Below are 8,234 nucleotides of genomic sequence, written 5' to 3'. Positions count from 1 at the left end.
AGTAGTGCCTTAACATTGCCTGTGTTTATAAGGAATAATGGTGTCATTCACTGCTGTACTGTAGTTTGTTTCTGTTCTATTAGCTTTTTATCCTTTTCAACCAGGTAAGTAAGTAACACCTCATGGTATTTGCTTGTCACCTTTCATTCCCATATTTTAAAATGTAGATTTGTCACTGTAACTCATATTCCAACTTTGGATTGGCAGTTACGTATTTGCTTTATATTGACAAAAACATATTTCAGCAGTTTGTGCAAGACTACCATATGAAACTTAGAGCAAAATTTCAAGAATATTCAAGAATTTGCAGGTAGAAAAATATCCATAGCTCTTTACTACAGAATAATCTTCACATTAATCCACATCAATCTTGTCTTTCAGATGAAAAAAACATATCAAATCCTAGGCCTTCACAAAGATCCAGCTCTATAATGTTTGGGTGGGTAGCTGCTATGAATTTTAATGTCTTACATTAAATCCTCCTTCTCCATGCAGGGCAGGGAATGCCTAACATGTCTGAGTTTTTACTTTTTGGTTTCTTTCAGTAATGCAGAAATGGATTTTGGCATCAGACTGACTGGTTCAGTTTCAGGCTCTCATTATTTAGTGAGTGACTTTGGGCATGGTACTTAACCTCTATTGCCTCAAATTTCTCATATGTAAAATGGGGATAATAATAGAACATGAAATACAGAATGTTTTGAGGACTACATGAGACACTGAACCTAAAATGCACACAACAAATGCTTCATGAATGTTGTGTGTTTTGTGGGACAGATCACTGTTGTATTTTTACTCATTGATCACTAATTGGGAAAGGTTAAAAGTGTACCTATTAAAATTTCAATTTCATGCTCTTAAGATGACTTAGATGTATAATGTCATACCTGAAAATTCTGGGATGTTCTTCCCTCATTGAATCTTGTGTCTTTCTCTCACTGAATTAATCTACCAGAAGCACAACTTCGAGAACACCACTTGTCTGCTCAGAAGTTTTCAGTAGCGTCTTGGAACTGCCCTCAATCAAGTACAAATCCCTTAGTGTTATATTCAAAAAGACCTTCTACTATTGGGTCCCTGGGCCTACCTGGAAAGGCAGATTCATCTTCTTACTTCTGCTCTTACCAGACAAGGTTAATTGCATGTTTTTCTTAATGCATAACTGTTTTTCCCCCTAATTTTACTCATATGAAACACACATACCTGCTTTTGTCTCCCTAAAGTCTACTCATTCAGTAATCAAGACCTCATTAAAAAACTGTTTCCTCCATGAGGAAAGATCCCTCTCATCTCTTCTACTTGGAATCATCTCAGTCCACTGAGCATCTGGAACATGCTGTTCATGCTTCAGTTATATAATCACAACCTACCTTTCTTGTTATTGTACAAACTTTATGAAACAAGGGATCATTTCTTATCCATATTTTTATTTGCCTCAGTGCTTAGCATAGTTATTCAGTGCTTTCCAAACTCTCTTTGGAGAAGGACTAGCAATACAAAAATTGCAATCTATATCAGACTGAAGTGTTTGTAAAATGAAATAAAAACGAATTAATTAGAAAAATAAAAGAGCAGATTTACAAAATATAGACCCAGACGTCTCCTTCTTACAGTCAATAGACATATAATTATTGTTTTAGAGTGTTATAAATATATCTAAACACCCAAATTTTGGACTTTTCTCAGTGCCCACTGGCAACAGTTCATGCTCCAGTGGAACTCCTACTTATGCCCTGAGCTGCAAGGCATTATGCTGCTCTGTAAAGATCTTATTGAAATAAGTAAAACCATGGAATAAAGAAATGTTTTGAAACAGCTTTTCTCCTGTGGTTTTCAATTATTGTTTGTCTCAGGGTCCATTCTTTAAGAATTTAAGATAATTAATTTTTAATAAGTCATGATGAAATTTGCTCACATTGGCTAGATGATTTGTGCATCTTGTTTTGATGCATTTAAACAAACCAACAAATCAATACAATTTTCTTTTTTGAAAGATAAAAATAATATGGGAAAATTACTACATACCAGAAGTTCAGAGATGTTTCCAATTGAAGAAAAAAAAATTAAAAACTCACTTCTAGGCTCAGTGTTCTGCCTTAAATAATTTAATTTCAAAAAACATCTTCTCAATTGAAGAGAAATACATCACACAATTTACATGGTTAGTCAGGAATTACACCGAAAGTTCATTAAATCACATCTAGGGAATTTAAGTGAACTCAAGTAAGTAAATTAAGTGCTGAGTTAATTAAGTTGTTAATTAGTTAATTAACTTATAGTTTTAAGTGATGCCATTAACAAACTGACATAAATTTCAGTTTTCCTTTCCTATATTTAGAAGGTCTTCAAGGAACTGTAAAAGCTTGAGGGCCTAATTCTTTTCACAGAGTTTTGAACCAAATACTAACATATTTATAATAAGATTTTTATTATTTAGGGTTGCAGGCATTTTAAAACAATTTGTCTAATTGCTTTTTTTTTTGCTTCTATAAATCAGAAGGTACTCTCTTCATTTGCTTTTTCTTATATAAAACAGAAAATCTAAATGAAATAATCATAAAAATATTCATAGTGCATAACCAGGTTGATGTATTACACCTGTTGTGGTTTCAATGTCCCTCAAAGGCCATGTCTTGAAATTTTGGTCACCAATGACCATGGACTGAAACCTTATAAACCATGAGCCATAGTAAATTTTTCTCCTTTAAGTTATATATCTCAAGTATTTTGTCACAGTGACAGAAAGTTGACTAACCACACATCACATTTAATTTTTATATTCTTTTTAGACAAGAAGATCTTAGAAAGGTGGATTCCAGTTGTTTGCTACAAAACAAAGCGTATCAAAACTTGTTAACTTAAAATACTAGCAATTGTTTATTTAGTCCATAGAACTAGAACTTTAGTAGGGCTAAGTGAGGACTGCTCATGTGTCCTGACTGGGAGTAGATGAGTCACTTCTAAGGTGGTTCACTCACATAACTGGCAAGGTGGCCCTGACTTTTGGCTGGGAGCTCTGCCGGGGCTGACTCCCAGGGCCTTGATTCTTCTCCTAGTGGTTCTCTTCATGAAGCTACTTGGGCTTCATTACAGCCTAGCAGCAGGCTTCTAAGAGTTAGAATGCACTCTCAGAGGCCTGGATAGAAGTTGAAAGGGTTCTTATAAGCTAGCCTCATAAACTGCAGAACCTACTTTTGCAGCTTTATATTAGAAGCAAGTCACCAATGCTAGCTCAAATTCAAGAGGAAGGGAATAGCTTCAACTCTCAGTGTGTAAAGTAGCAAAAATAGAAAAAAAAATAATTCAGTTGAGTAAGTTAAGGAGGATAAATAAACTCACATAGTAGGCTCTGTTACTGGCAAAGGGAGATCTCAATTTTTTTCTTACTTAAGGCTGCTCCATAATGAGCTGAAAATTATGAGCAATCTCATGAGCAAATAATGTAGGAAAAGAAAAACTGGATTTGGACAGAAGAGGTGAAATTGAGTTGAAGTTCTTTTGTACTATTCAAGAGATTCTAAGAACTTTTAAAAAAGCTTTTCTAAGATTCTGTTTTCTTGATTTTAAAAGAATAATAATTTCTACCCAATTGTGGTATATCTCAGAGCATTTGAAAAGTTTGAGTAAGTTACTGTATTGGAAAGTTTATTTTAGCTGCGAGATCAAATTGCCCACGCATGACTGGGTATTTTTACTGCCAGCAAATACCCATCCATACTCTCTTCATTGTACACATCTGTTTTTACACGAATGTGTACTGCATTTTTTATTTGTGTGTAAGAATCACCCCAAATTCTTGAGTTACTATGTTCATTGAGAATCGTGACCCCATAACTTCAAGCAATCTGCTTTATAAATTGGGAAGATAAAACCAGGAATGTAGGAGAGGGAGCATTTTCTCACTGTTGGATGTGTAGACTTTGGGAGGAAGTGGAATTGTGGAGGAACAGGCACATGACCTGATGTTGACATGATACTTGTGAAAGAGTGCTGATAGGCCAACTGGGGTTGACTAACTTTCTGTATTCATCAGGCTGTACATCTGGAAGCCTGGTTCATGGCCCAAGAGGCTGTCAGTGCCTGCTAAGTGGTTAGAGTGACCATGACTGTGGTTGATTGGGTGAGCCACAATGATCTCAACTGGTCCTAGTGAAGTCTTGTCATTGGTGAGCAATGCCAGGCAATTGACTATTCGAGAAAAGCATTAGAGATTAAGATAGTAGAGGCGTAAATTAAATTTAGCCTAAAGAATTCCAGTTGGAGATATTTGGTGAATAGGACTTCGATTCCTAAGAAGACAGCAAGGCAATACAATGCTTTCCTATGAAGATAAAACAAAGTGGAGTATCTGAGCTAGCCACTGGGAAGGAATGGGCCTTATGAACTCACGCTTGTTCAAGTCTTACCAGAAGCGAAGAATCTATAGACCTTCCACCATAATCTTCTCTGTACCTTTCTTTCTTGTACATCTCATCTTTTTCACTAGGCATGAAGTCTTCAGGGGTGAGTCCATGCCCTAACAAAATCAGGGGCTTTAAAATATTTGGTGAATTTTATTTCCAAGTGAGTCTAAGATGGGTTGGATACAAGAAAGATCTTATTGCTTCCTTCTAAAAAGTACTGTCTTCCCTAAAGATTGGAAAAGAGAAAGTGGAGGTTTGCCACCCTGGGCAGTCCGTCTGCTACTTTTATAATCTGTTTGGTGCATTTGTGCTGACTGGCAACACTGATGAGATTGTCTGGATTGTGATGTCCAAAATATACAACTACAGATTTGGGGGTGTGCAATATGTGCTTTGTAGAAGTGGAATTCTGCTTGTGGTGGCAATGTCCTTGTTTGTTCAAGATAGCATTTGAGATTGATGTCTTCAATAGTGTGTGGGTAGAAATGGAGACAAGACGTGAACAAAACGAACGTTCCACACAGTGCTTAAAACATAGTTGTAGCAACTGAAGACCACTTTCTCAAAGCAAGAGATCAATAGATGCAATACAATATACAGTTTGGAAATAAAGGACTTATCAAATATTCAGGATTATAGAATGTTCCAGAAATGAGTAAACCCGGACTACCAGGGATCTTAAAATAAATGATAGCATAAGCTAAAAATGATATGAAAAGACCAAGAAAACAAAGGTAAAGTTACCAAAAAGGATACTCTGAACATACTTTGATCTTTTGTTTCCCTTCATTTTTATAATTCAAAGTCACATACAGCTCTTTAATGCCTTAGGTTCAGATATCATGTAGAAATTCTGGTAATACAAAGCTTCATTTAACCAAATGCCACTGGTGAGGGCTTAGAGTGGTCTAACAGAAATTGGCCATTATCAACTCACCAGAATAACAAATGCACTCGAGTTCTCTGTGAGACACACTGACTCATGCCTTCTGCAGCTGGTTGAGTGGCATTTAATGCAATTATCGGTTGTGTTTCTCTCACAATTTCTGTACCAATTGTACTTGATCCTTTAATTATATAATTTATATGGTTTATATGTTATGTGGTTTGGTAAATTTATGAAGGGAAAAGAAAAAGTTTCCTTGAAAACTAAGTTAAATGCTCAGAATAGTTATAAAAAAAATTTCCATGAAAAATTCACTTGTGGGGAAGACAATTTTAATCAGAGAGAAAATATGTAAAGACACTGCTATCAGATTGTTCTGGATGGATCTTTTAAAAATAGTGCATATTGAATGTGGTCTCTTCCACCCCAAATAATCCTCAGGGAGCTCCAGAGTGGACCCAGAAGTAAAAGGACTTAGCCTTATTTCTTTTAATGCCTTGAAGCAAGAATTGTTCTTGGCTACTAATAACAAAAAAACAGAACTAAAACCTAAAATTGGTTAATACATATGTATTTAAATGTTTTAGTTGAAAATAAATGTTTAAGGTGTATACACTTTTTCCCAATTCTCCATTCATCAGACAGTTTAAGGATTGATGAGAACTTCTGCTGTGTGAATAGAATTTATACTTAGTTCAGGAATGTTAGATAAAGGAATGGAGCTCTGAGGGGGCAAAGCAGTTATTTAGGTTCCAGGAGGCAACCGAGACATCCCTAATCCTATGCTGCCTTGTGCCACCGGGGGGCAGGCATTACTCATCAATCATCCTCTTCACCTGGCTTCTATCAAGTATGGAACACCAAGCAGCTACTACCAATCCATTAGAGGGCCCATGAAATGAGTTCTTCTTGTCTACTATGGTTTAGAGGAGGATAGTGACACAGACATGGCTTGGCATGTTGCTTGAGGCTGTGCAGGTTGGAAGTGTGTCAGGAAGGTATGTGGGGAATTTGGCCGGGACTGGTCACCATCAGATCAATTGCTAGGATCCATCTGGTCCATTTCCTCTCTAGGCAGGGATCCCTCCTGTGTCACTCCATTGGTGCTTCATTAAGAGTTATATTGTAGATGCAGAGGATGGTCTTATTGGAGAGTGAAGCTTCTATCAGGATGTTCCTCAGAATCACTGTGGTGGGATCACCACCCTCTGCAGTGTGGTGTTATTGCTGGATCTTGGCAGCAGCACATCTAGGTTTTATAACAGAGTCTACTTTATGCTTTGAGTACAGACCTTGTTGCTCAACCACAAGTAGCTTATATTAAAACTGACCTCCTCCCCCATTTCTTCTTCCTCCTCTTTCCTTCCATAATAGACAAGGAAAGAAGACTAACATTTTTCTTGTCCCAGGCCAAGGTAACCTATCCTTCACTGTCTGGAAGAGTGTTGCTTCCCACAATATTAAACAAACTCCAAATATGAGAACTGTAGCAACACTCTCTCAAGAACGGATGCTAATTAATTATATCTACTGATAATATTTGGATCCCAGTCCTTGTATTCCTTTGAAGAACCGTGAGTGCCCCTTGGCCGGGAGAAGTACAGCCTCTGGGACAGGAGTCCCTGTATTTCTCCTTTGCTAGCAAACCAGTAAAACGTTTTCCTTTTTCTCAAAACTTTGTTCTTATTATTTGACTGGCTGTGGAGATAAGAACCAGGTTTTCAGTATCAGTTTGCCTCTTGTATCACCACTCTCTAGCTATGAATATTGGAAGTTACTTAACCTTCCCGTGTTCCTGTTTTATTAATGCTGGTTTATAAAGATTAAATGTAATAATGTGTGAGAAGCATAAAGGACTGTTTTCCAGTACTTGAAACCTTCTATAGCAGGTTTTGTAAATGCCAACCTATGAACTCTTTAAAATCCTGTGCACTTTTGTATCCTCAGGTTCCATGATTTTCTTCCTACAGTGTGGAGAGACACTGTGACATGGTTACTAAAAGCATGAGCTGTGGAGCCAGGCGGCCTGAGTTTGCTTTCTGGCTTTGTCCCTTTTATAATGTTGGTCACACTGCTGAACTTCATTCTGCCTCAGTCTCCTCATCTGCAAATTGTGGAGAGGAGCAGTGTCTCACTACTAATTGAATGAGTTAAAAGGTTTTATAACAATGCCTACAGTGAGTCTTCTGTAAGAACCAGCTGTTAGTTTATTTATCAGTTTGTGAGATCACTCCTAGTCCCCAGTGCCATATCCTTAGCCCTCAGAGATGTCCTGGTGTTCTCTGCATTGCTTCATGTTCAGAGCAATGCCTTCCAATGACATAGGAGTCAAATAGATTTGGAGACATAAAATCTGTCTTTCTTGGGGAAATAGATACAGTTGTCCCTCAATAACTGTGATTGGCTGCAAGACCCTGCTGATACCAAAATCTTTAGATGCAGGAGACCCTTGTGTGAAATGGTATAGTATTTGCATAAGACCTAGACGAATCCTTCTGTATACTTTAAATAATCTCTAGGTGGCTTATAATACCTAGTATAATATAAATACTGTGTAAATAATTATTGTTTAGGGACAACGACAGAAAAAGTTTGTACATGATCAATATGCATAATATACATGCATTTTTTTTCAATCATAGGAAAGTTGAAGCTGTTGATATGGAACCCAAGGATGTGGAACCCACACATATGCAGGCCCCACTGTATAGTAAGAAAAAAAATCACCAATTTTTCTACAAATCACTTTGAATACAGAATCTAGAACTATTCCCCCCCCCCACTCCAAATTCAAAGACACCATGCACTTGTAGTATTAATCATGGAGGAGTTCTTATGAAGAACAGGAATCAAAGCTGGCTCACAATGCAAGGTAGGTTGTTAAACCAGAAGGAGTGAGTCCTCCAGTTAGACAGGGAACAGGAGCTCCAGGTCACCATACTGTC

This window comes from Callospermophilus lateralis, chromosome 2 (genome assembly GCF_048772815.1).
Source record: "Callospermophilus lateralis isolate mCalLat2 chromosome 2, mCalLat2.hap1, whole genome shotgun sequence".
Lineage (NCBI taxonomy): Eukaryota > Metazoa > Chordata > Mammalia > Rodentia > Sciuridae > Callospermophilus > Callospermophilus lateralis.
Note: the sequence above shows the minus strand (reverse complement) of the source record.